General features: G+C 52.9%; 101 pseudogenes; all 101 read left to right on the top strand.

Moving 5' to 3' along the window:
• Nucleotides 1-2201: 2201 nt before the first annotated feature.
• Nucleotides 2202-2320, top strand: LOC144187839 (5S ribosomal RNA; annotated as a pseudogene).
• Nucleotides 2321-2376: 56 nt separating this feature from the next.
• LOC144191112 (5S ribosomal RNA) lies at nt 2377-2495 on the top strand (annotated as a pseudogene).
• A 56-nt stretch (nt 2496-2551) lies between these two features.
• Nucleotides 2552-2670, top strand: LOC144188935 (5S ribosomal RNA; annotated as a pseudogene).
• A 56-nt stretch (nt 2671-2726) lies between these two features.
• Nucleotides 2727-2845, top strand: LOC144190116 (5S ribosomal RNA; annotated as a pseudogene).
• A 56-nt stretch (nt 2846-2901) lies between these two features.
• On the top strand, nt 2902-3020 carry LOC144189719 (5S ribosomal RNA; annotated as a pseudogene).
• A 56-nt stretch (nt 3021-3076) lies between these two features.
• On the top strand, nt 3077-3195 carry LOC144189976 (5S ribosomal RNA; annotated as a pseudogene).
• A 56-nt stretch (nt 3196-3251) lies between these two features.
• On the top strand, nt 3252-3370 carry LOC144182708 (5S ribosomal RNA; annotated as a pseudogene).
• A 56-nt stretch (nt 3371-3426) lies between these two features.
• Nucleotides 3427-3545, top strand: LOC144184834 (5S ribosomal RNA; annotated as a pseudogene).
• A 56-nt stretch (nt 3546-3601) lies between these two features.
• On the top strand, nt 3602-3720 carry LOC144191383 (5S ribosomal RNA; annotated as a pseudogene).
• Nucleotides 3721-3776: 56 nt separating this feature from the next.
• Nucleotides 3777-3895, top strand: LOC144187742 (5S ribosomal RNA; annotated as a pseudogene).
• Nucleotides 3896-3951: 56 nt separating this feature from the next.
• LOC144188281 (5S ribosomal RNA) lies at nt 3952-4070 on the top strand (annotated as a pseudogene).
• A 56-nt stretch (nt 4071-4126) lies between these two features.
• LOC144182032 (5S ribosomal RNA) lies at nt 4127-4245 on the top strand (annotated as a pseudogene).
• A 56-nt stretch (nt 4246-4301) lies between these two features.
• LOC144183378 (5S ribosomal RNA) lies at nt 4302-4420 on the top strand (annotated as a pseudogene).
• Nucleotides 4421-4476: 56 nt separating this feature from the next.
• On the top strand, nt 4477-4605 carry LOC144185903 (5S ribosomal RNA; annotated as a pseudogene).
• Nucleotides 4606-4661: 56 nt separating this feature from the next.
• Nucleotides 4662-4780, top strand: LOC144187998 (5S ribosomal RNA; annotated as a pseudogene).
• Nucleotides 4781-4836: 56 nt separating this feature from the next.
• On the top strand, nt 4837-4955 carry LOC144187741 (5S ribosomal RNA; annotated as a pseudogene).
• A 56-nt stretch (nt 4956-5011) lies between these two features.
• On the top strand, nt 5012-5130 carry LOC144189975 (5S ribosomal RNA; annotated as a pseudogene).
• A 56-nt stretch (nt 5131-5186) lies between these two features.
• LOC144189381 (5S ribosomal RNA) lies at nt 5187-5305 on the top strand (annotated as a pseudogene).
• Nucleotides 5306-5361: 56 nt separating this feature from the next.
• LOC144187997 (5S ribosomal RNA) lies at nt 5362-5480 on the top strand (annotated as a pseudogene).
• Nucleotides 5481-5536: 56 nt separating this feature from the next.
• On the top strand, nt 5537-5655 carry LOC144189494 (5S ribosomal RNA; annotated as a pseudogene).
• Nucleotides 5656-5711: 56 nt separating this feature from the next.
• Nucleotides 5712-5830, top strand: LOC144187996 (5S ribosomal RNA; annotated as a pseudogene).
• Nucleotides 5831-5886: 56 nt separating this feature from the next.
• Nucleotides 5887-6005, top strand: LOC144187446 (5S ribosomal RNA; annotated as a pseudogene).
• A 56-nt stretch (nt 6006-6061) lies between these two features.
• Nucleotides 6062-6180, top strand: LOC144185097 (5S ribosomal RNA; annotated as a pseudogene).
• Nucleotides 6181-6236: 56 nt separating this feature from the next.
• Nucleotides 6237-6356, top strand: LOC144191732 (5S ribosomal RNA; annotated as a pseudogene).
• Nucleotides 6357-6412: 56 nt separating this feature from the next.
• Nucleotides 6413-6531, top strand: LOC144191075 (5S ribosomal RNA; annotated as a pseudogene).
• Nucleotides 6532-6587: 56 nt separating this feature from the next.
• On the top strand, nt 6588-6706 carry LOC144187341 (5S ribosomal RNA; annotated as a pseudogene).
• Nucleotides 6707-6762: 56 nt separating this feature from the next.
• LOC144189845 (5S ribosomal RNA) lies at nt 6763-6881 on the top strand (annotated as a pseudogene).
• A 231-nt stretch (nt 6882-7112) lies between these two features.
• LOC144188525 (5S ribosomal RNA) lies at nt 7113-7231 on the top strand (annotated as a pseudogene).
• A 56-nt stretch (nt 7232-7287) lies between these two features.
• LOC144182146 (5S ribosomal RNA) lies at nt 7288-7406 on the top strand (annotated as a pseudogene).
• A 56-nt stretch (nt 7407-7462) lies between these two features.
• On the top strand, nt 7463-7581 carry LOC144188934 (5S ribosomal RNA; annotated as a pseudogene).
• Nucleotides 7582-7637: 56 nt separating this feature from the next.
• On the top strand, nt 7638-7756 carry LOC144188429 (5S ribosomal RNA; annotated as a pseudogene).
• Nucleotides 7757-7812: 56 nt separating this feature from the next.
• On the top strand, nt 7813-7931 carry LOC144183218 (5S ribosomal RNA; annotated as a pseudogene).
• A 56-nt stretch (nt 7932-7987) lies between these two features.
• On the top strand, nt 7988-8106 carry LOC144182263 (5S ribosomal RNA; annotated as a pseudogene).
• A 56-nt stretch (nt 8107-8162) lies between these two features.
• Nucleotides 8163-8281, top strand: LOC144189222 (5S ribosomal RNA; annotated as a pseudogene).
• Nucleotides 8282-8337: 56 nt separating this feature from the next.
• LOC144183197 (5S ribosomal RNA) lies at nt 8338-8456 on the top strand (annotated as a pseudogene).
• A 56-nt stretch (nt 8457-8512) lies between these two features.
• Nucleotides 8513-8631, top strand: LOC144181966 (5S ribosomal RNA; annotated as a pseudogene).
• A 56-nt stretch (nt 8632-8687) lies between these two features.
• Nucleotides 8688-8806, top strand: LOC144190060 (5S ribosomal RNA; annotated as a pseudogene).
• Nucleotides 8807-8862: 56 nt separating this feature from the next.
• LOC144188933 (5S ribosomal RNA) lies at nt 8863-8981 on the top strand (annotated as a pseudogene).
• Nucleotides 8982-9037: 56 nt separating this feature from the next.
• On the top strand, nt 9038-9156 carry LOC144190101 (5S ribosomal RNA; annotated as a pseudogene).
• A 56-nt stretch (nt 9157-9212) lies between these two features.
• Nucleotides 9213-9341, top strand: LOC144186755 (5S ribosomal RNA; annotated as a pseudogene).
• A 56-nt stretch (nt 9342-9397) lies between these two features.
• LOC144185825 (5S ribosomal RNA) lies at nt 9398-9526 on the top strand (annotated as a pseudogene).
• A 56-nt stretch (nt 9527-9582) lies between these two features.
• On the top strand, nt 9583-9701 carry LOC144191636 (5S ribosomal RNA; annotated as a pseudogene).
• A 56-nt stretch (nt 9702-9757) lies between these two features.
• LOC144191925 (5S ribosomal RNA) lies at nt 9758-9876 on the top strand (annotated as a pseudogene).
• Nucleotides 9877-9932: 56 nt separating this feature from the next.
• LOC144182981 (5S ribosomal RNA) lies at nt 9933-10051 on the top strand (annotated as a pseudogene).
• Nucleotides 10052-10107: 56 nt separating this feature from the next.
• Nucleotides 10108-10226, top strand: LOC144182457 (5S ribosomal RNA; annotated as a pseudogene).
• A 56-nt stretch (nt 10227-10282) lies between these two features.
• On the top strand, nt 10283-10401 carry LOC144183674 (5S ribosomal RNA; annotated as a pseudogene).
• A 56-nt stretch (nt 10402-10457) lies between these two features.
• On the top strand, nt 10458-10576 carry LOC144182533 (5S ribosomal RNA; annotated as a pseudogene).
• Nucleotides 10577-10632: 56 nt separating this feature from the next.
• LOC144183639 (5S ribosomal RNA) lies at nt 10633-10751 on the top strand (annotated as a pseudogene).
• A 56-nt stretch (nt 10752-10807) lies between these two features.
• LOC144191769 (5S ribosomal RNA) lies at nt 10808-10926 on the top strand (annotated as a pseudogene).
• A 56-nt stretch (nt 10927-10982) lies between these two features.
• LOC144191493 (5S ribosomal RNA) lies at nt 10983-11101 on the top strand (annotated as a pseudogene).
• A 56-nt stretch (nt 11102-11157) lies between these two features.
• On the top strand, nt 11158-11276 carry LOC144188086 (5S ribosomal RNA; annotated as a pseudogene).
• A 56-nt stretch (nt 11277-11332) lies between these two features.
• On the top strand, nt 11333-11451 carry LOC144188315 (5S ribosomal RNA; annotated as a pseudogene).
• A 56-nt stretch (nt 11452-11507) lies between these two features.
• On the top strand, nt 11508-11626 carry LOC144186817 (5S ribosomal RNA; annotated as a pseudogene).
• A 56-nt stretch (nt 11627-11682) lies between these two features.
• LOC144183729 (5S ribosomal RNA) lies at nt 11683-11801 on the top strand (annotated as a pseudogene).
• A 56-nt stretch (nt 11802-11857) lies between these two features.
• On the top strand, nt 11858-11976 carry LOC144191896 (5S ribosomal RNA; annotated as a pseudogene).
• A 56-nt stretch (nt 11977-12032) lies between these two features.
• On the top strand, nt 12033-12161 carry LOC144185294 (5S ribosomal RNA; annotated as a pseudogene).
• Nucleotides 12162-12217: 56 nt separating this feature from the next.
• Nucleotides 12218-12346, top strand: LOC144191866 (5S ribosomal RNA; annotated as a pseudogene).
• A 56-nt stretch (nt 12347-12402) lies between these two features.
• LOC144183161 (5S ribosomal RNA) lies at nt 12403-12531 on the top strand (annotated as a pseudogene).
• Nucleotides 12532-12587: 56 nt separating this feature from the next.
• On the top strand, nt 12588-12716 carry LOC144185159 (5S ribosomal RNA; annotated as a pseudogene).
• A 56-nt stretch (nt 12717-12772) lies between these two features.
• Nucleotides 12773-12901, top strand: LOC144183788 (5S ribosomal RNA; annotated as a pseudogene).
• Nucleotides 12902-12957: 56 nt separating this feature from the next.
• LOC144191038 (5S ribosomal RNA) lies at nt 12958-13076 on the top strand (annotated as a pseudogene).
• Nucleotides 13077-13132: 56 nt separating this feature from the next.
• Nucleotides 13133-13251, top strand: LOC144181857 (5S ribosomal RNA; annotated as a pseudogene).
• A 56-nt stretch (nt 13252-13307) lies between these two features.
• Nucleotides 13308-13426, top strand: LOC144191678 (5S ribosomal RNA; annotated as a pseudogene).
• Nucleotides 13427-13482: 56 nt separating this feature from the next.
• On the top strand, nt 13483-13611 carry LOC144186668 (5S ribosomal RNA; annotated as a pseudogene).
• Nucleotides 13612-13667: 56 nt separating this feature from the next.
• On the top strand, nt 13668-13786 carry LOC144188744 (5S ribosomal RNA; annotated as a pseudogene).
• Nucleotides 13787-13842: 56 nt separating this feature from the next.
• LOC144187137 (5S ribosomal RNA) lies at nt 13843-13961 on the top strand (annotated as a pseudogene).
• Nucleotides 13962-14017: 56 nt separating this feature from the next.
• Nucleotides 14018-14146, top strand: LOC144185147 (5S ribosomal RNA; annotated as a pseudogene).
• A 240-nt stretch (nt 14147-14386) lies between these two features.
• On the top strand, nt 14387-14505 carry LOC144191912 (5S ribosomal RNA; annotated as a pseudogene).
• A 56-nt stretch (nt 14506-14561) lies between these two features.
• Nucleotides 14562-14690, top strand: LOC144185051 (5S ribosomal RNA; annotated as a pseudogene).
• A 56-nt stretch (nt 14691-14746) lies between these two features.
• On the top strand, nt 14747-14875 carry LOC144182964 (5S ribosomal RNA; annotated as a pseudogene).
• Nucleotides 14876-14931: 56 nt separating this feature from the next.
• On the top strand, nt 14932-15050 carry LOC144191155 (5S ribosomal RNA; annotated as a pseudogene).
• A 56-nt stretch (nt 15051-15106) lies between these two features.
• Nucleotides 15107-15225, top strand: LOC144191899 (5S ribosomal RNA; annotated as a pseudogene).
• A 56-nt stretch (nt 15226-15281) lies between these two features.
• On the top strand, nt 15282-15400 carry LOC144191895 (5S ribosomal RNA; annotated as a pseudogene).
• Nucleotides 15401-15456: 56 nt separating this feature from the next.
• Nucleotides 15457-15585, top strand: LOC144185293 (5S ribosomal RNA; annotated as a pseudogene).
• A 56-nt stretch (nt 15586-15641) lies between these two features.
• LOC144184001 (5S ribosomal RNA) lies at nt 15642-15770 on the top strand (annotated as a pseudogene).
• A 56-nt stretch (nt 15771-15826) lies between these two features.
• On the top strand, nt 15827-15955 carry LOC144183160 (5S ribosomal RNA; annotated as a pseudogene).
• Nucleotides 15956-16011: 56 nt separating this feature from the next.
• LOC144185158 (5S ribosomal RNA) lies at nt 16012-16140 on the top strand (annotated as a pseudogene).
• Nucleotides 16141-16196: 56 nt separating this feature from the next.
• On the top strand, nt 16197-16325 carry LOC144183786 (5S ribosomal RNA; annotated as a pseudogene).
• Nucleotides 16326-16381: 56 nt separating this feature from the next.
• On the top strand, nt 16382-16500 carry LOC144191037 (5S ribosomal RNA; annotated as a pseudogene).
• A 56-nt stretch (nt 16501-16556) lies between these two features.
• On the top strand, nt 16557-16675 carry LOC144181856 (5S ribosomal RNA; annotated as a pseudogene).
• A 56-nt stretch (nt 16676-16731) lies between these two features.
• On the top strand, nt 16732-16860 carry LOC144182963 (5S ribosomal RNA; annotated as a pseudogene).
• A 56-nt stretch (nt 16861-16916) lies between these two features.
• On the top strand, nt 16917-17035 carry LOC144191676 (5S ribosomal RNA; annotated as a pseudogene).
• Nucleotides 17036-17091: 56 nt separating this feature from the next.
• Nucleotides 17092-17220, top strand: LOC144186666 (5S ribosomal RNA; annotated as a pseudogene).
• Nucleotides 17221-17276: 56 nt separating this feature from the next.
• On the top strand, nt 17277-17395 carry LOC144182372 (5S ribosomal RNA; annotated as a pseudogene).
• Nucleotides 17396-17451: 56 nt separating this feature from the next.
• On the top strand, nt 17452-17570 carry LOC144187126 (5S ribosomal RNA; annotated as a pseudogene).
• A 56-nt stretch (nt 17571-17626) lies between these two features.
• LOC144185146 (5S ribosomal RNA) lies at nt 17627-17755 on the top strand (annotated as a pseudogene).
• A 240-nt stretch (nt 17756-17995) lies between these two features.
• Nucleotides 17996-18114, top strand: LOC144191888 (5S ribosomal RNA; annotated as a pseudogene).
• A 56-nt stretch (nt 18115-18170) lies between these two features.
• Nucleotides 18171-18299, top strand: LOC144185050 (5S ribosomal RNA; annotated as a pseudogene).
• Nucleotides 18300-18355: 56 nt separating this feature from the next.
• Nucleotides 18356-18484, top strand: LOC144182962 (5S ribosomal RNA; annotated as a pseudogene).
• Nucleotides 18485-18540: 56 nt separating this feature from the next.
• LOC144191154 (5S ribosomal RNA) lies at nt 18541-18659 on the top strand (annotated as a pseudogene).
• A 56-nt stretch (nt 18660-18715) lies between these two features.
• Nucleotides 18716-18834, top strand: LOC144191876 (5S ribosomal RNA; annotated as a pseudogene).
• A 56-nt stretch (nt 18835-18890) lies between these two features.
• LOC144188604 (5S ribosomal RNA) lies at nt 18891-19009 on the top strand (annotated as a pseudogene).
• A 56-nt stretch (nt 19010-19065) lies between these two features.
• Nucleotides 19066-19194, top strand: LOC144185449 (5S ribosomal RNA; annotated as a pseudogene).
• Nucleotides 19195-19250: 56 nt separating this feature from the next.
• LOC144182314 (5S ribosomal RNA) lies at nt 19251-19379 on the top strand (annotated as a pseudogene).
• A 56-nt stretch (nt 19380-19435) lies between these two features.
• LOC144187222 (5S ribosomal RNA) lies at nt 19436-19564 on the top strand (annotated as a pseudogene).
• A 56-nt stretch (nt 19565-19620) lies between these two features.
• Nucleotides 19621-19749, top strand: LOC144184182 (5S ribosomal RNA; annotated as a pseudogene).
• A 56-nt stretch (nt 19750-19805) lies between these two features.
• LOC144191036 (5S ribosomal RNA) lies at nt 19806-19924 on the top strand (annotated as a pseudogene).
• A 56-nt stretch (nt 19925-19980) lies between these two features.
• On the top strand, nt 19981-20099 carry LOC144191675 (5S ribosomal RNA; annotated as a pseudogene).
• Nucleotides 20100-20155: 56 nt separating this feature from the next.
• On the top strand, nt 20156-20284 carry LOC144186665 (5S ribosomal RNA; annotated as a pseudogene).
• Nucleotides 20285-20340: 56 nt separating this feature from the next.
• LOC144191864 (5S ribosomal RNA) lies at nt 20341-20459 on the top strand (annotated as a pseudogene).
• A 56-nt stretch (nt 20460-20515) lies between these two features.
• LOC144188172 (5S ribosomal RNA) lies at nt 20516-20634 on the top strand (annotated as a pseudogene).
• The last annotated feature ends 14 nt before the right edge of the window (nt 20635-20648 follow it).

The following is a 20648-nucleotide window of genomic DNA, read 5'->3' as shown; positions in this document are numbered from 1 at the left end:
CGGATCTTCTGCTTCTCCTCCTCTGTGGGCGTCATGCTCAGGATCTTCTCCACACCCTCCTTGTTGATGGCAAAGTCGTCAAAGTTGAGGATGGCGCTCTTGATGACGTGAACGGCGGGCAGGACCGTCATCCCGATGTTGATGGCGGTGCTCCGCTTGGAGTCCAGAACCAGGATCTCGGACTTTTTGCTCTCTGGCGCTTTCTTGGCCCATGGCGTCTCTTTGGCCCTGGACTCAAAGAGGTGCTCCAGCTTCCCCATGTCCACTTGGACCTTGTCCAGTGACGCCAAAAATAATCTAATCACGTAATTAGTGACAGCTGATAGTTATCGTGACGTCATGCCAGGAAAGGCAATCCAACCTCTCCTGACAAGAGCATCAAATAAAGACAATTTGTCGGTCTTTCGGGAACAGATTTTCTTGAAAAATAACCCTTTCGCTATGATTTCTAGAATTTTACTGACATAATGCAAGTGCATTCGCAGCTAGCCCTCAGAGATAAAATGAGTTGGATTTCCATCTCCAACAATACCAGCCGATATGTTATTTGAGGTTCTTGATCTGAATGAATTAAATGACCTCCGGTATGCAGTACAACTGTAGAGCAATTACTTTAAATTATGTTCATTCTTTTGTCCCCCGCCTGGTGCCCGTAGATAGCTGGGATAGGCCTTAGCACCCCCCGTGACCCTTGTGAGGATAAGCGGTTGAGAGAATGAATGAATGAAAGAATACTAAACAATGTCTTTCACATGACGATCATTTATACTAAACAATTACTATTAGTTTAAGCATGTGAAACTATGATAAAATATGATTTGGATTTTACAGCATGTTTTCGTAACCTGTTTTATGTTTATTTATATAAACAATAGACACCTTGTAAAGCATTGCTGTTGCTTCACATGTATTTCTTAGGGGCCTAACATTCAACCACATCTAAGCAGCAGTACTTGTAGACTTGCATTCTGTGAAGCGCAAAGTGTCCTTCTGTTCTAAAGAGACAGAACAGCAAGAAAAGGACTCTGTGCAACCTTCTTTACTCTGTAACAGCGGGATGATGCTTTTTGTGTAGAAAGGATGGAGTACAAAGTGTAAGCGAATGAGTGGAAAGTACTGCAGACAATGTATGACTGTTTTTTTCTATTTTTTTTCCGTGCAGTTGAGGAGTGTAGTTTGCAAGATCCAGCATGCCAGTACTATTGAATGCTGGGTATTTTGCTGAGCCTTCTTTAAAAATTACTTCTCTTATCATGTAAAAGTAGTGATATCTGAACAGACAGAAGAATAGTCAGTCATTTTCTTCTTAAAAAAATAAAAATAAAATACTTGTGGTTGCTAGAGTTATACAGTAAAAAAGGGGTGTGTGCATGTGGTGGTGGAGCAATATAATTTTAGTTTCAGTGAAATGAAAAATCTACAATAGTGTTCCAATAAATTGGTGGTTATTGAAGTGCTATACCAATTGAATGTAATTTCTGGTCAAATTCTGTAGCTCCAGTGTTTAACCATAAATCCTATGTGATTTTTTGTTTTACAGTATAAAATGTGAAAACACTTATAAATCCCATTTAAATTCAGTGAATTCATTTAGTTGTGCTGCCACTACAACATTGCACCCAATCGGTTAGTCTTTAATTGAATCTGATTACCAGTCGATTTGAATTGAATGACTTGACCCCGCTGAGATATTTTCTCTAAAAGAATAATGGAGTTGCTTATTTGACTATTTAGTATTGTTATTTTGTTATCTTTTTGCATTTGGTGCTTTTTTTAAACATCTACTACTTTACATTATAATTGCTTGATCTGAGGCAATTGGGTTGTAAAGGTTTAAATCAAAATTCAAAGTACGGTAATACACATATATACACACGATGCAACAGATGTGCAGTCCATTTGCAGCGTCCAGAAGTAAAACATGTGAAAATTGAGTGTATAGAGTGCAAAAAGTCTGACTGCAATCAAGCTGACTTTACTCCTTTGTTATTATTGCTGACTCAAAGACAAATACCAATTTGGCCTGAAATGCACAAAAGTAAAACATAGCTGTATATATTCCTGCCTTTTCCCCCCTCTTTTATAACCTGAATATTCCAACTGACTTTGAATACTGTCAAATCCCAATTGATTTGGGTAGCAGGTGTAGAAGGTCGAATTAATACTTTAGCTCATGGGTGTCCATCTGCAAGAGCAGTACCGCTCACGGCCATACCACCCTGAAAAGGCCTGATCTCGTCCGATCTCGGAAGCCAAGCATGGTTCGGCCTGGTTAGTACCTGATTGGGAGACCGCTTGGGAATACCAGGTGCTGTGAGCATCATACCCCGCATCTTTTTCGACATTTCATGGGTGTCCATCTGCTGGTAGAGTACCGCTCACGGCCATACCACCCTGAAAAGGCCTGATCTCGTCCAATCTCGGAAGCCAAGCATGGTTCGGCCTGGTTAGTACCTGATTGGGAGACCGCTTGGGAATACCAGGTGCTGTGAGCATCATACCCCGCATCTTTTTCGACATTTCATGGGTGTCCATCTGCTAATGCAGTACCGCTCACGGCCATACCACCCTGAAAAGGCCCGATCTCGTCCGATCTCGGCAGCCAAGCATGGTTCGGCCTGTTTAGTACCTGATTGGGAGACCGCTTGGGAATACCAGGTGCTGTGAGCATCATACCCAGCATCTTTTTCGACATTTCATGGGTGTCCATCTGCTAGTGCAGTACTGCTCACGGCCATACCACCCTGAAAAGGCCCGATCTCGTCCGATCTCGGAAGCCAAGCATGGTTCAGCCTGTTTAGTACCTGAATGGGCGACCGCTTGGGAATACCAGGTGCTGTGAGCATCATACCCCACATCTTTTTCGACATTTCATGGGTGTCCATCTGCAGGAGCAGTACCGCTCACGGCCATACCACCCTGAAAAGGCCCGATCTCGCCCGATCTCGGCAGCCAAGCATGGTTCGGCCTGGTTAGTACCTGATTGGGAGACCGCTTGGGAATACCAGGTGCTGTGAGCATCATACCCCGCATCTTTTTCGACATTTCATGGGTGTCCATCTGCTAGTGCAGTACCGCTCACGGCCATACCACCCTGAAAAGGCCCGATCTCGTCCGATCTTGGAAGCCAAGCATGGTTCGGCCTGTTTAGTACCTGATTGGGAGACCGCTTGGGAATACCAGGTGCTGTGAGCATCATACCCTGCATCTTTTTCGACATTTCATGGGTGTCCATCTGCTAGTGCAGTACCGCTCACGGCCATACCACCCTGAAAAGGCCCGATCTCGCCCGATCTCGGCAGCCAAGCATGGTTCGGCCTGGTTAGTACCTGATTGGGAGACCGCTTGGGAATACCAGGTCCTGTGAGCATCATACCCCGCATCTTTTTCGACATTTCATGGGTGTCCATCTGCTGGTAGAGTACCGCTCACGGCCATACTACCCTGAAAAGGCCTGATCTCGTCCAATCTCGGAAGCCAAGCATGGTTTGGCCTGGTTAGTACCTGATTGGGAAACCGCTTGGGAATACCAGGTGCTCTGAGCATCATACCCCGCATCTTTTTCGACATTTCATGGGTGTCCATCTGCAGGGGCGGTACCGCTCATGGCCATACCACCCTGAAAAGGCCCGATCTCGCTCGATCTCGGCAGCCAAGCATGGTTCGGCCTGGTTAGTACCTGATTGGGAGACCGCTTGGGAATACCAGGTGCTGTGAGCATCATACCCCGCATCTTTTTCGACATTTCATGGGTTTCCATCTGCTAGTGCAGTACCGCTCACGGCCATACCACCCTGAAAAGGCCCGATCTCGTCCGATCTCGGAAGCCAAGCATGGTTCGGCCTGTTTAGTACCTGATTGGGAGACCGCTTGGGAATACCAGGTGCTGTGAGCATCATACCCCGCATCTTTTTCGACATTTCATGGGTGTCCATCTGAAAGTGCAGTACCGCCCACGGCCATACCACCCTGAAAAGGCCCGATCTCGTCCGATCTCGGAAGCCAAGCATGGTTCGGCCTGGTTAGTACCTGATTGGGAGACCGCTTGGGAATACCAGGTGCTGTGAGCATCATACCCCGCATCTTTTTCGACATTTCATGGGTGTCCATCTGCAAGTGCAGTATCGCTCACGGCCATACCACCCTGAAAAGGCCCGATCTCGCCCGATCTCGGCAGCCAAGCATGATTCGGCCTGGTTAGTACCTGATTGGGAGACCGCTTGGGAATACCAGGTGCTGTGAGCATCAAACCCCGCATCTTTTTCGACATTTCATGGGTGTCCATCTGCAAGAGCAGTATCGCTCACGGCCATACCACCCTGAAAAGGCCCGATCTCGCCCGATCTCGAAAGCCAAGCATGGTTCAGCCTGGTTAGTACCTGATTGGGAGACCGCTTGGGAATACCAGGTGCTGTGAGCATCATACCCCGCATCTTTTTCGACATTTCATGGGTGTCCATCTGCAAGAGCAGTACCGCTCACGGCCATACCACCCTGATAAGGCCCGATCTCGCCCGATCTCGTCCGATCTCGGCAGCCAAGCATGGTTCGATCTGGTTAGTACCTGATTGGGAGACCGCTTGGGAATACCAGGTGCTGTGAGCATCATACCCCGCATCTTTTTCGACATTTCATGGGTGTCCATCTGCTAGTGCAGTACCGCTCACGGCCATACCACCCTGAAAAGGCCCGATCTCGTCCGATCTCGGGAGCCAAGCATGGTTCGGCCTGGTTAGTACCTGATTGGGAGACCGCTTGGGAATACCAGGTGCTGTGAGCATCATACCCCGCATCTTTTTCGACATTTCATGGGTGTCCATCTGCAAGAGCAGTACCGCTCACGGCCATACCACCCTGAAAAGGCCCGATCTCGTCCGATCTCGGAAGCCAAGCATGGTTCGGCCTGTTTAGTACCTGATTGGGAGACCGCTTGGGAATACCAGGTGCTGTGAGCATCATACCCCGCATCTTTTTCGACATTTCATGGGTGTCCATCTGCAAGAGCATTACCGCTCACGGCCATACCACCCTGAAAAGGCCCGATCTCGTCCGATCTTGGAAGCCAAGCATGGTTCGGCCTGTTTAGTACCTGATTGGGAGACCGCTTGGGAATACCAGGTGCTGTGAGCATTATACCCCGCATCTTTTTCGACATTTCATGGGTGTCCATCTGCAAGAACAGTACCGCTCACGGCCATACCACCCTGAAAGAGCCCGATCTCGCCCGGTCTCGGAAGCCAAGCATGGTTCGGCCTGGTTAGTACCTGATTGGGAGACCGCTTGGGAATACCAGGTGCTGTGAGCATCATACCCCGCATCTTTTTCGACATTTCATGGGTGTCCATCTGCTAGTGCAGTACCGCTCACGGCCATACCACCCTGAAAAGGCCCGATCTCGTCCGATCTCGGGAGCCAAGCATGGTTCGGCCTGGTTAGTACCTGATTGGGAGACCGCTTGGGAATACCAGGTGCTGTGAGCATCATACCCAGCATCTTTTTCGACATTTCATGGGTGTCCATCTGCAAGAGCAGTACCGCTCACGGCCATACCACCCTGAAAAGGCCCGATCTCGTCCGATCTCGGAAGCCACGCATGGTTCGGCCTGGTTAGTACCTGATTGGGAGACCGCTTGGGAATACCAGGTGCTGTGAGCATCATACCCCGCATCTTTTTCGACATTTCATGGCTGTCCATCTGCAAGAGCAGTACCGCTCACGGCCATACCACCCTGAAAAGGCCCGATCTCGTCCGATCTCGGGAGCCAAGCATGGTTCGGCCTGGTTAGTACCTGATTGGGAGACCGCTTGGGAATACCAGGTGCTGTGAGCATCATACCCAGCATCTTTTTCGACATTTCATGGGTGTCCATCTGCAAGAGCAGTACCGCTCACGGCCATACCACCCTGAAAGGGCCCGATCTCGTCCGATCTCGGAAGCCAAGCATGGTTCGGCCTGGTTAGTACCTGATTGGGAGACCGCTTGGGAATACCAGGTGCTGTAAGCATCATACTCAGCATCTTTTTCGACATTTCATGGGTGTCCATCTGCAAGAGCAGTACCGCTCACCGCCATACCACCCTGAAAAGGCCCGATCTCGTCCGATCTCGGAAGCCACGCATGGTTCGGCCTGTTTAGTACCTGATTGGGATACCGCTTGGGAATACCAGGTGCTGTGAGCATCATACCCCGCATCTTTTTCGAGATTTCATGGGTGTCCATCTGCTAGTGCAGTACCGCTCACGGCCATACCACCCTGAAAAGGCCCCGATCTCGTCCGATCTCGGAAGCCAAGCATGGTTCGGCCTGGTTAGTACCTAATTGGGAGACCGCTTGGGAATACCAGGTGCTGTAAGCGTCATACCCAGCATCTTTTTCGACATTTCATGGGTGTCCATCTGCAAGAGCAGTACCGCTCACGGCCATACCACCCTGAAAAGGCCCGATCTCGTCCGATCTCGGAAGCCACGCATGGTTCGGCCTGTTTAGTACCTGATTGGGAGACCGCTTGGGAATACCAGGTGCTGTGAGCATCATACCCCGCATCTTTTTCGAGATTTCATGGGTGTCCATCTGCTAGTGCAGTACCGCTCACGGCCATACCACCCTGAAAAGGCCCGATCTCGTCCGATCTCGGCAGCCAAGCATGGTTCGGCCTGGTTAGTACCTGATTGGGAGACCGCTTGGGAATTCCAGGTGCTGTGAGCATCATACCCCGCATCTTTTTCGACATTTCATGGGTGTCCATCTGCAAGTGCAGTACCGCTCACGGCCATACCACCCTGAAAAGGCCCGATCTCGTCCGATCTTGGAAGCCAAGCATGGTTCGGCCGGTTTAGTACCTGATTGGGAGACCGCTTGGGAATACCAGGTGCTGTGAGCATCATACCCCGCATCTTTTTCGACATTTCATGGGTGTCCATCTGCAAGAGCGGTACCGCTCACGGCCATACCACCCTGAAAAGGCCCGATCTCGTCTGATTTTGGAAGCCAAGCATGCTTCGGCCTGTTTAGTACCTGATTGGGAGACCGCTTGGGAATACCAGGTGCTTTGAGTATCATACCCCGCATCTTTTTCGACATTTCATGGGTGTCCATCTACACGAGCAGTACCGCTCACGGCCATACCACCCTGAAAAGGCCCGATCTCGCCCGATCTCGGAAGCCAAGCATGGTTCGGCCTGGTTAGTACCTGATTGGGAGACCGCTTGGGAATACCAGGTGCTGTGAGCATCTTACCCCGCATCTTTTTCGACATTTCATGGGTGTCCATCTGCAAGAGCAGTACCGCTCACGGCCATACCACCCTGAAAAGGCCCGATCTCGTCCGATCTCGGAAGCCAAGCATGGTTCGACCTGGTTAGTACCTGGTTGGGAGACCGCTTGGGAATACCAGGTGCTGTGAGCATCATGCCCCGCATCTTTTTCGACATTTCATGGGTGTCCATCTGCTAGTGCAGTACCGCTCACGGCCATACCACCCTGAAAAGGCCCGATCTCGTCCGATCTCGGCAGCCAAGCATGGTTCGGCCTGTTTAGTACCTGATTGGGAGACCGCTTGGGAATACCAGGTGCTGTGAGCATCATACCCCGCATCTTTTTCGACATTTCATGGGTGTCCATCTGCAAGAGCAGTACCGCTCACGGCCATACCACCCTGAAAAAGCCCGATCTCGTCCGATCTCGGAAGCCAAGCATGGTTCGGCCTGGTTAGTACCTGATTGGGAGACCGCTTGGGAATACCAGGTGCTGTGAGCATCATACCCCGCATCTTTTTCGACATTTCATGGGTGTCCATCTGCTTATGCAATACCGCTCACGGCCATACCACCCTGAAAAGGCCCGATCTCGTCCGATCACGGAAGCCAAGCATGGTTCGGTCTGTTTAGTACCTGATTGGGAGACCGCTTGGGAATACCAGGTGCTGTGAGCATCATACCCCGCATCTTTTTCGACATTTCATGGGTGTCCATCTGCAAGAGCGGTACCGCTCACGGCCATACCACCCTGAAAAGGCCCGATCTCGTCCGATCTTGGAAGCAAAGCATGGTTCGGCCTGTTTAGTACCTGATTAGGAGACCGCTTGGGAATACCAGGTGCTGTGAGCATCATACCCCGCATCTTTTTCGACATTTCATGGGTGTCCATCTGCAAGAGCAGTACCGCTCACGGCCATACCACCCTGAAAAGGCCCGATCTCGCCCGATCTCGGAAGCCAAGCATGGATTGGCCTGGTTAGTACCTGATTGGGAGACCGCTTGGGAATACCAGGTGCTGTGAGCATCATACCCCGCATCTTTTTCGACATTTCATGGGTGTCCATCTGCAAAAACAGTACTGGCCACGGCCATACCACCCTGAAAAGGCCCGATCTCGTCCGATCTCGGAAGCCAAGCATTGTTCGGCCTGGTTAGTACCTGATTGGGAGACCGCTTGGGAATACCAGGTGCTGTGAGCATCGTACCCCGCATCTTTTTCGACATTTCATGGGTGTCCATCTGCTAGTGCAGTACCGCTCACGGCCATACCACCCTGAAAAGGCCCGATCTCGTCCGATTTCGGAAGCCAAGCATGGTTCGGCCTGGTTAGTAGCTGATTGGGAGACCGCTTGGGAATACCAGGTACTGTGAGCATCATACCCCGCATCTTTTTCGACATTTCATGGGTGTCCATCTGCAAGAGCAGTGCCGCTCACGGCCATACCACCCTGAAAAGGCCCGATCTCGCCAGATCTCGGCAGCCAAGCATGGTTCGGCCTGGTTAGTACCTGATTGGGAGACCGCTTGGGAATACCAGGTGCTGTGAGCATCATACCCCGCATCTTTTTCGACATTTCATGGGTGTCCATCTGCTAGTGCAGTACCGCTCACGGCCATACCACCCTGAAAAGGCCCGATCTCGTCCGATCTCGGCAGCCAAGCATGGTTCGGCCTGTTTAGTACCTGATTGGGAGACCGCTTGGGAATACCAGGTGCTGTGAGCATCATACCCCGCATCTTTTTCGACATTTCATGGGTGTCCATCTGCTAGTGCAGTACCGCTCACGGCCATACTACCCTGAAAAGGCCCGATCTCGTCCGATCTCGGAAGCCAAGCATTGTTCGGCCTGTTTAGTACCTGATTGGGAGACCGCTTGGGAATACCAGGTGCTGTGAGCATCATACCCCGCATCTTTTTCGACATTTCATGGGTGTCCATCTGCAAGAGCAGTACCGCTCACGGCCATACCACCCTGATAAGGCCCGATCTCGCCCGATCTCGTCCGATCTCGGCAGCCAAGCATGGGTCGGCCTGGTTAGTACCTGATTGGGAGACCGCTTGGGAATACCACGTGCTGTGAGCATCATACCCCGCATCTTTTTCGACATTTCATGGGTGTCCATCTGCTAGTGCAGTACCGCTCACAGCCATACCACCCTGAAAAGGCCCGATCTCGTCCGATCTCGTCCGATCTCGGCAGCCAAGCATGGTTCGGCCTGGTTAGTACCTGATTGGGAGACCGCCTGGGAATACCACGTGCTGTGAGCATCATACCCCGCATCTTTTTCGACATTTCATGGGTGTCCATCTGCAAAAGCAGTACCGCTCACGGCCATACCACCCTGAAAAGGCCCGATCTCGCCCGATCTCGGAAGCCAAGCATGTTTCGGCCTGGTTAGTACCTGATTGGGAGACCGCTTGGGAATACCAGGTGCTGTGAGCATCATACCCCGCATCTTTTTCGACATTTCATGGGTGTCCATCTGCTAGTGCAGTACCGCTCACGGCCATACCACCCTGAAAAGGCCCGATCTCGTCCGATCTCGGAAGCCAAGCATGGTTCGGCCTGGTTAGTACCTGATTGGGAGACCGCTTGGGAATACCAGGTGCTGTGAGCATCATACCCCGCATCTTTTTCGACATTTCATGGGTGTCCATCTGCCTATGCAGTACCGCTCACGGCCATACCACCCTGAAAAGGCCCAATCTCGTCTGATCTCGGAAGCCAAGCATGGTTCGGCCTGGTTAGTACCTGATTGGGAGACCGCTTGGGAATACCAGATGCTGTGAGCATCATACCCCGCACCTATTTCGACATTTCATGGGTGTCCATCTGCTAGTGCAGTACCGCTCCCGGCCATACCACCCTGAAAAGGCCCAATCTCGTCCGATCTCGGAAGCCAAGCATGGTTCGGCCTGGTTAGTACCTGATTGGGAGACCCCTTGGGAATACCAGGTGCTGTGAGCATCATACCCCGCATCTTTTTCGACATTTCATGGGTGTCCATCTGCAGGCGCAGTACCACTCGCGGCCATACCACCCTGAAAAGGCCCGATCTCGTCCGATCTCAGAAGCCAAGCAAGGTTCGGCCTGGTTCGTACCTGATTGGGAGACCGCTTGGGAATACCAGGTGCTGTGAGCATCATACCCCGCATCTTTTTCGACATTTCATGGGTGTCCATCTGCTAATGCAGTACCGCTCACGGCCATACCACCCTGAAAAGGCCCGATCTCGTCCGATCTTTGAAGCCAAGCATGGTTCGGCCTGTTTAGTACCTGATTGGGAGACCGCTTGGGAATACCAGGTGCTGTGAGCATCATACCCCGCATCTTTTTCGACATTTCATAGGTGTCCATCTGCAAGAGCAGTACCGCTCACGGCCATACCACCCTGAAAAGGCCCTATCTCGTCCGATCTTGGAAGCCAAGCATAGTTCGGCCTGTTTAGTACCTGATTGGGAGACCGCTTGGGAATACCAGGTGCTGTGAGCATCATACCCCGCATCTTTTTCGACATTTCATGGGTGTCCATCTGCAAGAGCAGTACTGCTTACGGCCATACCACCCTGAAAAGGCCCGATCTCGCCCGATCTCGGAAGCCAAGCATGGCTCGGCCTGGTTAGTACCTGATTGGGAGACCGCTTGGGAATACCAGGTACTGTGAGCATCATACCCCGCATCTTTTTCGACATTTCATGGGTGTCCATCTGCAAGTGCAGTACCGCTCACGGCCATACCACCCTGAAAAGGCCCGATCTCGTCCGATCTCGAAAGCCAAGCATGGTTCGGCCTGGTTAGTACCTGATTGGGAGACCGCTTGGGAATACCAGGTCCTGTGAGCATCATACCCCGCATCTTTTTCGACATTTCATGGGTGTCCATCTGCTACTGCAGTACCGCTCACGGCCATACCACCCTGATAAGGCCCGATCTCGTCCGATCTCGGCAGCCAAGCATGGTTCGGCCTGGTTAGTACCTGATTGGGAGACCGCTTGGGAATACCAGGTGCTGTGAGCATCATACCCCGCGTCTTTTTCGACATTTCATGGGTGTCCATCTGCTGATGCAGTACCGCTCACGGCCATACCACCCTGAAAAGGCCCGATCTCGTCCGATCTCGGAAGCCAAGCATGGTTTGGCCTGGTTAGTACCTGATTGGGAGACCGCTTGGGAATACCAAGTGCTGTGAGCATCATACGCCGCATCTTTTTCGACATTTCATGGGTGTCCATCTGCTAGTGCAGTAACGCTCACGGCCATACCACCCTGAAAAGGCCCGATCTCGTCCTGTCTCGGCAGCCAAGCATGGTTCGGCCCGTTTAGTACCTGATTGGGAGACCGCTTGGGAATACCAAGTGCTGTGAGCATCATACCCCGCATCTTTTTCGACATTTCATGGGTGTCCATCTGCTAGTGCAGTACCGCTCACGGCCATACCACCCCGAAAAGGCCCGATTTCGTCCGATCTCGGAAGCCAAGCATGGTTCGGACTGGTTAGTACCTGATTGGGAGACCGCTTGGGAATACCAGGTGCTGTGAGCATCATACCCCGCATCTTTTTCGACATTTCATGGGTGTCCATCTGCAAGAGCAGTACCGCTCACGGCCATACCACCCTGAAAAGGCCCGATCTCCTCCGATCTCGGCAGCCAAGCATGGTTCGGCCTGGTTAGTACCTGATTGAGAGACCGCTTGGGAATACCAGGTGCTGTGAGCATCATACCCCGCATCTTTTTCGACATTTCATGGGTGTCCATCTGCAAGAGCAGTACCGCTCAAGGCCATACCACCCTGAAAAGGCCCGATCTCGCCCGATCTCGTCCGATCTCGGCAGCCAAGCATGGTTCGGCCTGGTTAGTACCTGATTGGGAGACCGCTTGGGAATACCAGGTGCTGTGAGCATCATACCCCGCATCTTTTTCGACATTTCATGGGTGTCCATCTGCAAGAGCAGTACCGCTCACGGCCATACAACCCTGATAAGGCCCGATCTCGCCCGATCTCGTCCGATCTCGGCAGTAAAGCATGGTTCGGCCTGGTTAGTACCTGATTGGGAGACCGCTTGGGAATACCAGGTGCTGTGAGCATCATACCCTGCATTTTTTTCGACATTTCATGGGTGTCCATCTGCAAGAGCAGTACCGCTCACGGCCATACCACCCTGAAAAGGCCCGATCTCGCCCGATCTCGTCCGAACTCGGCAGCCAAGCATGGTTCGGCCTGGTTAGTACCTGATTGGGAGACCGCTTGAGAATACCAGGTGCTGTGAGCATCATACCCCGCATCTTTTTCGACATTTCATGGGTGTCCATCTGCAAGAGCAGTACCGCTCACGGCCATACCACCCTGATAAGGCCCGATCTCGCCCGATCTCGTCCGATCTCGGCAGCCAAGCATGGTTCGGCCTGGTTAATACCTGATTGGGAGACCGCTTGGGAATACCAGGTGCTGTGAGCATCATACCCCGCATCTTTTTCGACATTTCATGGGTGTCCATCTGCAAGAGCAGTACCGCTCACGGCCATACTACCCTGAAAAGGCCCAATCTCGCCCGATCTCGTCCGATCTCGGCAGCCAAGCAGGGTTCAGCCTGTTTAGTACCTGATTGGGAGACCGCTTGGGAATACCAGGTGCTGTGAGCATCTTGCCCCGCATCTTTTTCGACATTTCATGGGTGCCCATCTGCAAGAGCAGTACCGCTCACGGCCATACCACCCTGAAAAGGCCCAATCTCCTCCGATCTCGGAAGCCAAGCATGGTTCGGCCTGGTTAGTACCTGATTGGGAGACCGCTTGGGAATACCAGGTGCTGTGAGCATCATACCCCGCATCTTTTTCGACATTTCATGGGTGTCCATCTGCCAAAGCACTACCGCTCACGGCCATACCACCCTGAAAAGGCCCGATCTCGCCCGATCTAGGAAGCCAAGCATGGTTTGGCCTGGTTAGTACCTGATTGGGAGACCGCTTGGGAATACCAGGTGCTGTGAGCATCATACCCCGCATCTTTTTCGACATTTCATGGGTGTCCATCTGCTAGTGCAGTACCGCTCACGGCCATACCACCCTGAAAAGGCCCGATCTCGTCCGATCTCGGAAGCCAAGCATGGATCGGCCTGTTTAGTACCTAATTGGGAGACCGCTTGTGAATACCAGGTGCTGTGAGCATCATACCCCGCATCTTTTTCGACATTTCATGGGTGTCCATCTGCTAGTGCAGTACCGCTCACGGCCATACCACCCTGAAAAGGCCCGATCTCGTCCGATCTCGCCCGATCTCGGCAGCCAAGCATGATTCGGCCTGTTTAGTACCTGATTGGGAGACCGCTTGGGAATACCAGGTGCTGTGAGCATCATACCCCGCATCTTTTTCGACATTTCATGGGTGTCCATCTGCAAGAGCAGTACCGCTCACGGCCATACTACCCTGAAAAGGCCCGATCTCGTCCGATCTCGGAAGCCAAGCATGGTTCGGCCTGGTTAGTACCTGATTGGGAGACCGCTTGGGAATACCAGGTGCTGTGAGCATCATACCCCGCATCTTTTTCAACATTTCATGGGTGTCCATCTGCTAGTGCAGTACCGCTCACGGCCATACCACCCTGAAAAGGCCCGATCTCGTCCGATCTCGGCAGCCAAGCATGGTTCGGCCTGGTTAGTACCTGATTGGGAGACCGCTTGGGAATACCAGGTGCTGTGAGCATCATACCCCGCATCTTTTTCGACATTTCATGGGTGTCCATCTGCAAGAGCAGTACTGCCCACGGTCATACCACCCTGAAAAGGCCCGATCTCGCCCGATCTCGTCCGATCTCGGAAGCCAAGCATGGTTCGGCCTGTTTAGTACCTGATTGGGAGACCGCTTGGGAATATCAGGTGCTGTGAGCATCTTGCCCCGCATCTTTTTCGACATTTCATGGGTGTCCATCTGCAAGAGCAGTACCCCTCACGGCCATACCACCCTGATAAGGCCCGATCTCGCCCGATCTCGTCCGATCTCGGAAGCCAAGCATAGTTGGCCTGGTTAGTACCTGATTGGGAGACCGCTTGTGAATACCAGGTGCTGTGAGCATCATACCCCGCATCTTTTTCGACATTTCATGGGTGTCCATCTGCTAGTGCAGTACCGCTCACGGCCATACCACCCTGAAAAGGCCCGATCTCGTCCGATCTCGGAAGCCAAGCATGGTTCGGCCTGGTTAGTACCTGATTGGGAGACCGCTTGGGAATACCAGGTGCTGTGAGCATCATACCCCGCATCTTTTTCGACATTTCATGGGTGTCCATCTGCAAGAGCAGTACCGCTCACGGCCATACCACCCTGAAAAGGCCCGACCTCGCCCGATCTCGTCCGATCTCGGAAGTCGAGCATGGTTCGGCCTGTTTAGTACCTGATTGGGGGACCGCTTGGGAATACCAGGTGCTGTGAGCATCATACCCTGCATCTTTTTCGACATTTCATGGGTGTCCATCTGCTAGTGCAGTACCGCTCACGGCCATACCACCCTGAAAAGGCCCGATCTCGTCCGATCTCGTCCGATCTCGGCAGCCAAGCATGGTTCGGCCTGGTTAGTACCTGATTGGGAGACCGCTTGGGAATACCAGGTGCTGTGAGCATCATACCCCGCATCTTTTTCGACATTTCATGGGTGTCCATCTGCTAGTGCAGTACTGCTCACGGCCATACCACCCTGAAAAGGCCCGATCTCGTCCGATTTCGGAAGCCAAGCATGGATCGGCCTGTTTAGTACCTGATTGGGAGACCGCTTGGGAATACCAGGTGCTGTGAGCATCATACCCCGCATCTTTTTGGACATTTCATGGGTGTCCATCTGCAGGAGCAGTACCGCTCACGGCCATACCACCCTGAAAAGGCCCGATCTCGTCCGATCTCGGAAGCCAAGCATGGTTCGGCCTGGTTAGTACCTGATTGGGAGACCGCTTGGGAATACCAGGTGCTGTGAGCATCATACCCCGCATCTTTTTCGACATTTCATGGGTGTCCATCTGCAAGAGCAGTACCGCTCACGGCCATACCACCCTGAAAAGGCCCGATCTCCTCCGATCTCGGCAGCCAAGCATGGTTCGGCCTGGTTAGTACCTGATTGAGAGACCGCTTGGGAATACCAGGTGCTGTGAGCATCATACCCCGCATCTTTTTCGACATTTCATGGGTGTCCATCTGCAAGAGCAGTACCGCTCAAGGCCATACCACCCTGAAAAGGCCCGATCTCGCCCGATCTCGTCCGATCTCGGCAGCCAAGCATGGTTCGGCCTGGTTAGTACCTGATTGGGAGACCGCTTGGGAATACCAGGTGCTGTGAGCATCATACCCCGCATCTTTTTCGACATTTCATGGGTGTCCATCTGCAAGAGCAGTACCGCTCACGGCCATACAACCCTGATAAGGCCCGATCTCGCCCGATTTCGTCCGATCTCGGCAGCAAAGCATGGTTCGGCCTGGTTAGTACCTGATTGGGAGACCGCTTGGGAATACCAGGTGCTGTGAGCATCATACCCTGCATTTTTTTCGACATTTCATGGGTGTCCATCTGCAAGAGCAGTACCGCTCACGGCCATACCACCCTGAAAAGGCCCGATCTCGCCCGATCTCGTCCGAACTCGGCAGCCAAGCATGGTTCGGCCTGGTTAGTACCTGATTGGGAGACCGCTTGAGAATACCAGGTGCTGTGAGCATCATACCCCGCATCTTTTTCGACATTTCATGGGTGTCCATCTGCAAGAGCAGTACCGCTCACGGCCATACCACCCTGATAAGGCCCGATCTCGCCCGATCTCGTCCGATCTCGGCAGCCAAGCATGGTTCGGCCTGGTTAATACCTGATTGGGAGACCGCTTGGGAATACCAGGTGCTGTGAGCATCATACCCCGCATCTTTTTCGACATTTCATGGGTGTCCATCTGCAAGAGCAGTACCGCTCACGGCCATACTACCCTGAAAAGGCCCAATCTCGCCCGATCTCGTCCGATCTCGGCAGCCAAGCAGGGTTCAGCCTGTTTAGTACCTGATTGGGAGACCGCTTGGGAATACCAGGTGCTGTGAGCATCTTGCCCCGCATCTTTTTCGACATTTCATGGGTGCCCATCTGCAAGAGCAGTACCGCTCACGGCCATACCACCCTGAAAAGGCCCAATCTCCTCCGATCTCGGAAGCCAAGCATGGTTCGGCCTGGTTAGTACCTGATTGGGAGACCGCTTGGGAATACCAGGTGCTGTGAGCATCATACCCCGCATCTTTTTCGACATTTCATGGGTGTCCATCTGCAAAAGCACTACCGCTCACGGCCATACCACCCTGAAAAGGCCCGATCTCGCCCGATCTAGGAAGCCAAGCATGGTTTGGCCTGGTTAGTACCTGATTGGGAGACCGCTTGGGAATACCAGGTGCTGTGAGCATCATACCCTGCATCTTTTTCGACATTTCATGGGTGTCCATCTGCTAGTGCAGTACCGCTCACGGCCATACCACCCTGAAAAGGCCCGATCTCGTCCGATCTCGTCCGATCTCGGCAGCCAAGCATGGTTCGGCCTGGTTAGTACCTGATTGGGAGACCGCTTGGGAATACCAGGTGCTGTGAGCATCATACCCCGCATCTTTTTCGACATTTCATGGGTGTCCATCTGCTAGTGCAGTACCGCTCACGGCCATACCACCCTGAAAAGGCCCGATCTCGTCCGATCTCGGAAGCCAAGCATGGATCGGCCTGTTTAGTACCTAATTGGGAGACCGCTTGTGAATACCAGGTGCTGTGAGCATCATACCCCGCATCTTTTTCGACATTTCATGGGTGTCCATCTGCTAGTGCAGTACCGCTCACGGCCATACCACCCTGAAAAGGCCCGATCTCGTCCGATCTCGCCCGATCTCGGCAGCCAAGCATGATTCGGCCTGTTTAGTACCTGATTGGGAGACCGCTTGGGAATACCAGGTGCTGTGAGCATCATACCCCGCATCTTTTTCGACATTTCATGGGTGTCCATCTGCAAGAGCAGTACCGCTTACGGCCATACTACCCTGAAAAGGCCCGATCTCGTCCGATCTCGGAAGCCAAGCATGGTTCGGCCTGGTTAGTACCTGATTGGGAGACCGCTTGGGAATACCAGGTGCTGTGAGCATCATACCCCGCATCTTTTTCGACATTTCATGGGTGTCCATCTGCTAGTGCAGTACCGCTCACGGCCATACCACCCTGAAAAGGCCCGATCTCGTCCGATCTCGGCAGCCAAGCATGGTTCGGCCTGGTTAGTACCTGATTGGGAGACCGCTTGGGAATACCAGGTGCTGTGAGCATCATACCCCGCATCTTTTTCGACATTTCATGGGTGTCCATCTGCAAGAGCAGTACTGCCCACGGTCATACCACCCTGAAAAGGCCCGATCTCGCCCGATCTCGTCCGATCTCGGAAGCCAAGCATGGTTCGGCCTGTTTAGTACCTGATTGGGAGACCGCTTGGGAATATCAGGTGCTGTGAGCATCTTGCCCCGCATCTTTTTCGACATTTCATGGGTGTCCATCTGCAAGAGCAGTACCCCTCACGGCCATACCACCCTGATAAGGCCCGATCTCGCCCGATCTCGTCCGATCTCGGAAGCCAAGCATAGTTGGCCTGGTTAGTACCTGATTGGGAGACCGCTTGTGAATACCAGGTGCTGTGAGCATCATACCCCGCATCTTTTTCGACATTTCATGGGTGTCCATCTGCTAGTGCAGTACCGCTCACGGCCATACCACCCTGAAAAGGCCCGATCTCGTCCGATCTCGGAAGCCAAGCATGGTTCGGCCTGGTTAGTACCTGATTGGGAGACCGCTTGGGAATACCAGGTGCTGTGAGCATCATACCCCGCATCTTTTTCGACATTTCATGGGTGTCCATCTGCAAGAGCAGTACCGCTCACGGCCATACCACCCTGAAAAGGCCCGACCTCGCCCGATCTCGTCCGATCTCGGAAGTCGAGCATGGTTCGGCCTGTTTAGTACCTGATTGGGGGACCGCTTGGGAATACCAGGTGCTGTGAGCATCATACCCTGCATCTTTTTCGACATTTCATGGGTGTCCATCTGCTAGTGCAGTACCGCTCACGGCCATACCACCCTGAAAAGGCCCGATCTCGTCCGATCTCGTCCGATCTCGGCAGCCAAGCATGGTTCGGCCTGGTTAGTACCTGATTGGGAGACCGCTTGGGAATACCAGGTGCTGTGAGCATCATACCCCGCATCTTTTTCGACATTTCATGGGTGTCCATCTGCTAGTGCAGTACTGCTCACGGCCATACCACCCTGAAAAGGCCCGATCTCGTCCGATTTCGGAAGCCAAGCATGGATCGGCCTGTTTAGTACCTGATTGGGAGACCGCTTGGGAATACCAGGTGCTGTGAGCATCATACCCCGCATCTTTTTGGACATTTCATGGGTGTCCATCTGCAGGAGCAGTACCGCTCACGGCCATACCACCCTGAAAAGGCCCGATCTCGTCCGATCTCGGAAGCCAAGCATGGTTCGGCCTGGTTAGTACCTGATTGGGAGACCGCTTGGGAATACCAGGTGCTGTGAGCATCATACCCTGCATCTTTTTCGACATTTCATGGGTGTCCATCTGCAAGAGCAGTACCGCTCACGGCCATACCACCCTGAAAAGGCCCGATCTCGTCTGATCTCGGAAGCCAAGCATGGTTCGGCCTGGTTAGTACCTGGTTGGGAGACCGCTTGGGAATACCAGGTGCTGTGAGCATCATACCCCGCATCTTTTTCGACATTTCATGGGTGTCCATCTGCTAGTGCAGTACCGCTCACGGCCATACCACCCTGAAAAGGCCCGATCTCGTCCGATCTCGTCCGATCTCGGCAGCCAAGCATGATTCGGCCTGGTTAGTACCTGATTGGGAGACCGCTTGGGAATACCAGGTGCTGTGAGCATCATACCCCGCATCTTTTTCGACATTTCATGGGTGTCCATCTGCAAGAGCAGTACCGCTCACGGCCATACAACCCTGATAAGGCCCGATCTCGCCCGATCTCGTCCGATCTCGGCAGCAAAGCATGGTTCGGCCTGGTTAGTACCTGATTGGGAGACCGCTTGGGAATACCAGGTGCTGTGAGCATCATACCCCGCATTTTTTTCGACATTTCATGGGTGTCCATCTGCAAGAGCAGTACCGCTCTGGGCCATACCACCCTGATAAGGCCCGATCTCGCCCGATCTCGTCCGATCTCGGCAGCCAAGCATGGTTCGGCCTGGTTAATACCTGATTGGGAGACCGCTTGGGAATACCAGGTGCTTTGAGCATCATACCCCGCATCTTTTTCGACATTTCATGGGTGTCCATCTGCAAGAGCAGTACCGCTCACGGCCATACCACCCTGAAAAGGCCCAATCTCGCCCGATCTCGTCCGATCTCGGCAGCCAAGCAGGGTTCAGCCTGTTTAGTACCTGATTGGGAGACCGCTTGGGAATACCAGGTGCTGTGAGCATCTTGCCCCGCATCTTTTTCGACATTTCATGGGTGTCCATCTGCTAGTGCAGTACCGCTCACGGCCATACCACCCTGAAAAGGCCCAATCTCCTCCGATCTCGGAAGCCAAGCATGGTTCGGCCTGGTTAGTACCTGATTGGGAGACCGCTTGGGAATACCAGGTGCTGTGAGCATCATACCCCGCATCTTTTTCGACATTTCATGGGTGTCCATCTGCTAGTGCAGTATCGCTCACGGCCATACCACCCTGAAAAGGCCCGATCTCGTCCGATCTCGGAAGCCAAGCATGGATCGGCCTGTTTAGTACCTAATTGGGAGACCGCTTGTGAATACCAGGTGCTGTGAGCATCATACCCCGCATCTTTTTCGACATTTCATGGGTGTCCATCTGCTAGTGCAGTACCGCTCACGGCCATACCACCCTGAAAAGGCCCGATCTCGTCCGATCTCGCCCGATCTCGGCAGCCAAGCATGATTCGGCCTGTTTAGTACCTGATTGGGAGACCGCTTGGGAATACCAGGTGCTGTGAGCATCATACCCCGCATCTTTTTCGACATTTCATGGGTGTCCATCTGCAAGAGCAGTACCGCTCACGGCCATACCACCCTGAAAAGGCCCGATCTCGTCCGATCTCGGAAGCCAAGCATGGTTCGGCCTGGTTAGTACCTGATTGGGAGACCGCTTGGGAATACCAGGTGCTGTGAGCATCTTGCCCCGCATCTTTTTCGACATTTCATGGGTGTCCATCTGCTAGTGCAGTACCGCTCACGGCCATACCACCCTGAAAAGGCCCGATCTCGTCTGATCTCGGAAGCCAAGCATGGTTCGGCCTGTTTAGTACCTGATTGGGAGACCGCTTGGGAATACCAGGTGCTGTGAGCATCATACCCTGCATC

Source organism: Stigmatopora nigra, unplaced genomic scaffold (assembly GCF_051989575.1).
Source record: "Stigmatopora nigra isolate UIUO_SnigA unplaced genomic scaffold, RoL_Snig_1.1 HiC_scaffold_24, whole genome shotgun sequence".
Taxonomy (NCBI): domain Eukaryota; kingdom Metazoa; phylum Chordata; class Actinopteri; order Syngnathiformes; family Syngnathidae; genus Stigmatopora; species Stigmatopora nigra.
The sequence above is the reverse complement of the archived record's forward strand: the minus strand, read 5'-3'. Positions and strand labels throughout refer to the sequence as shown.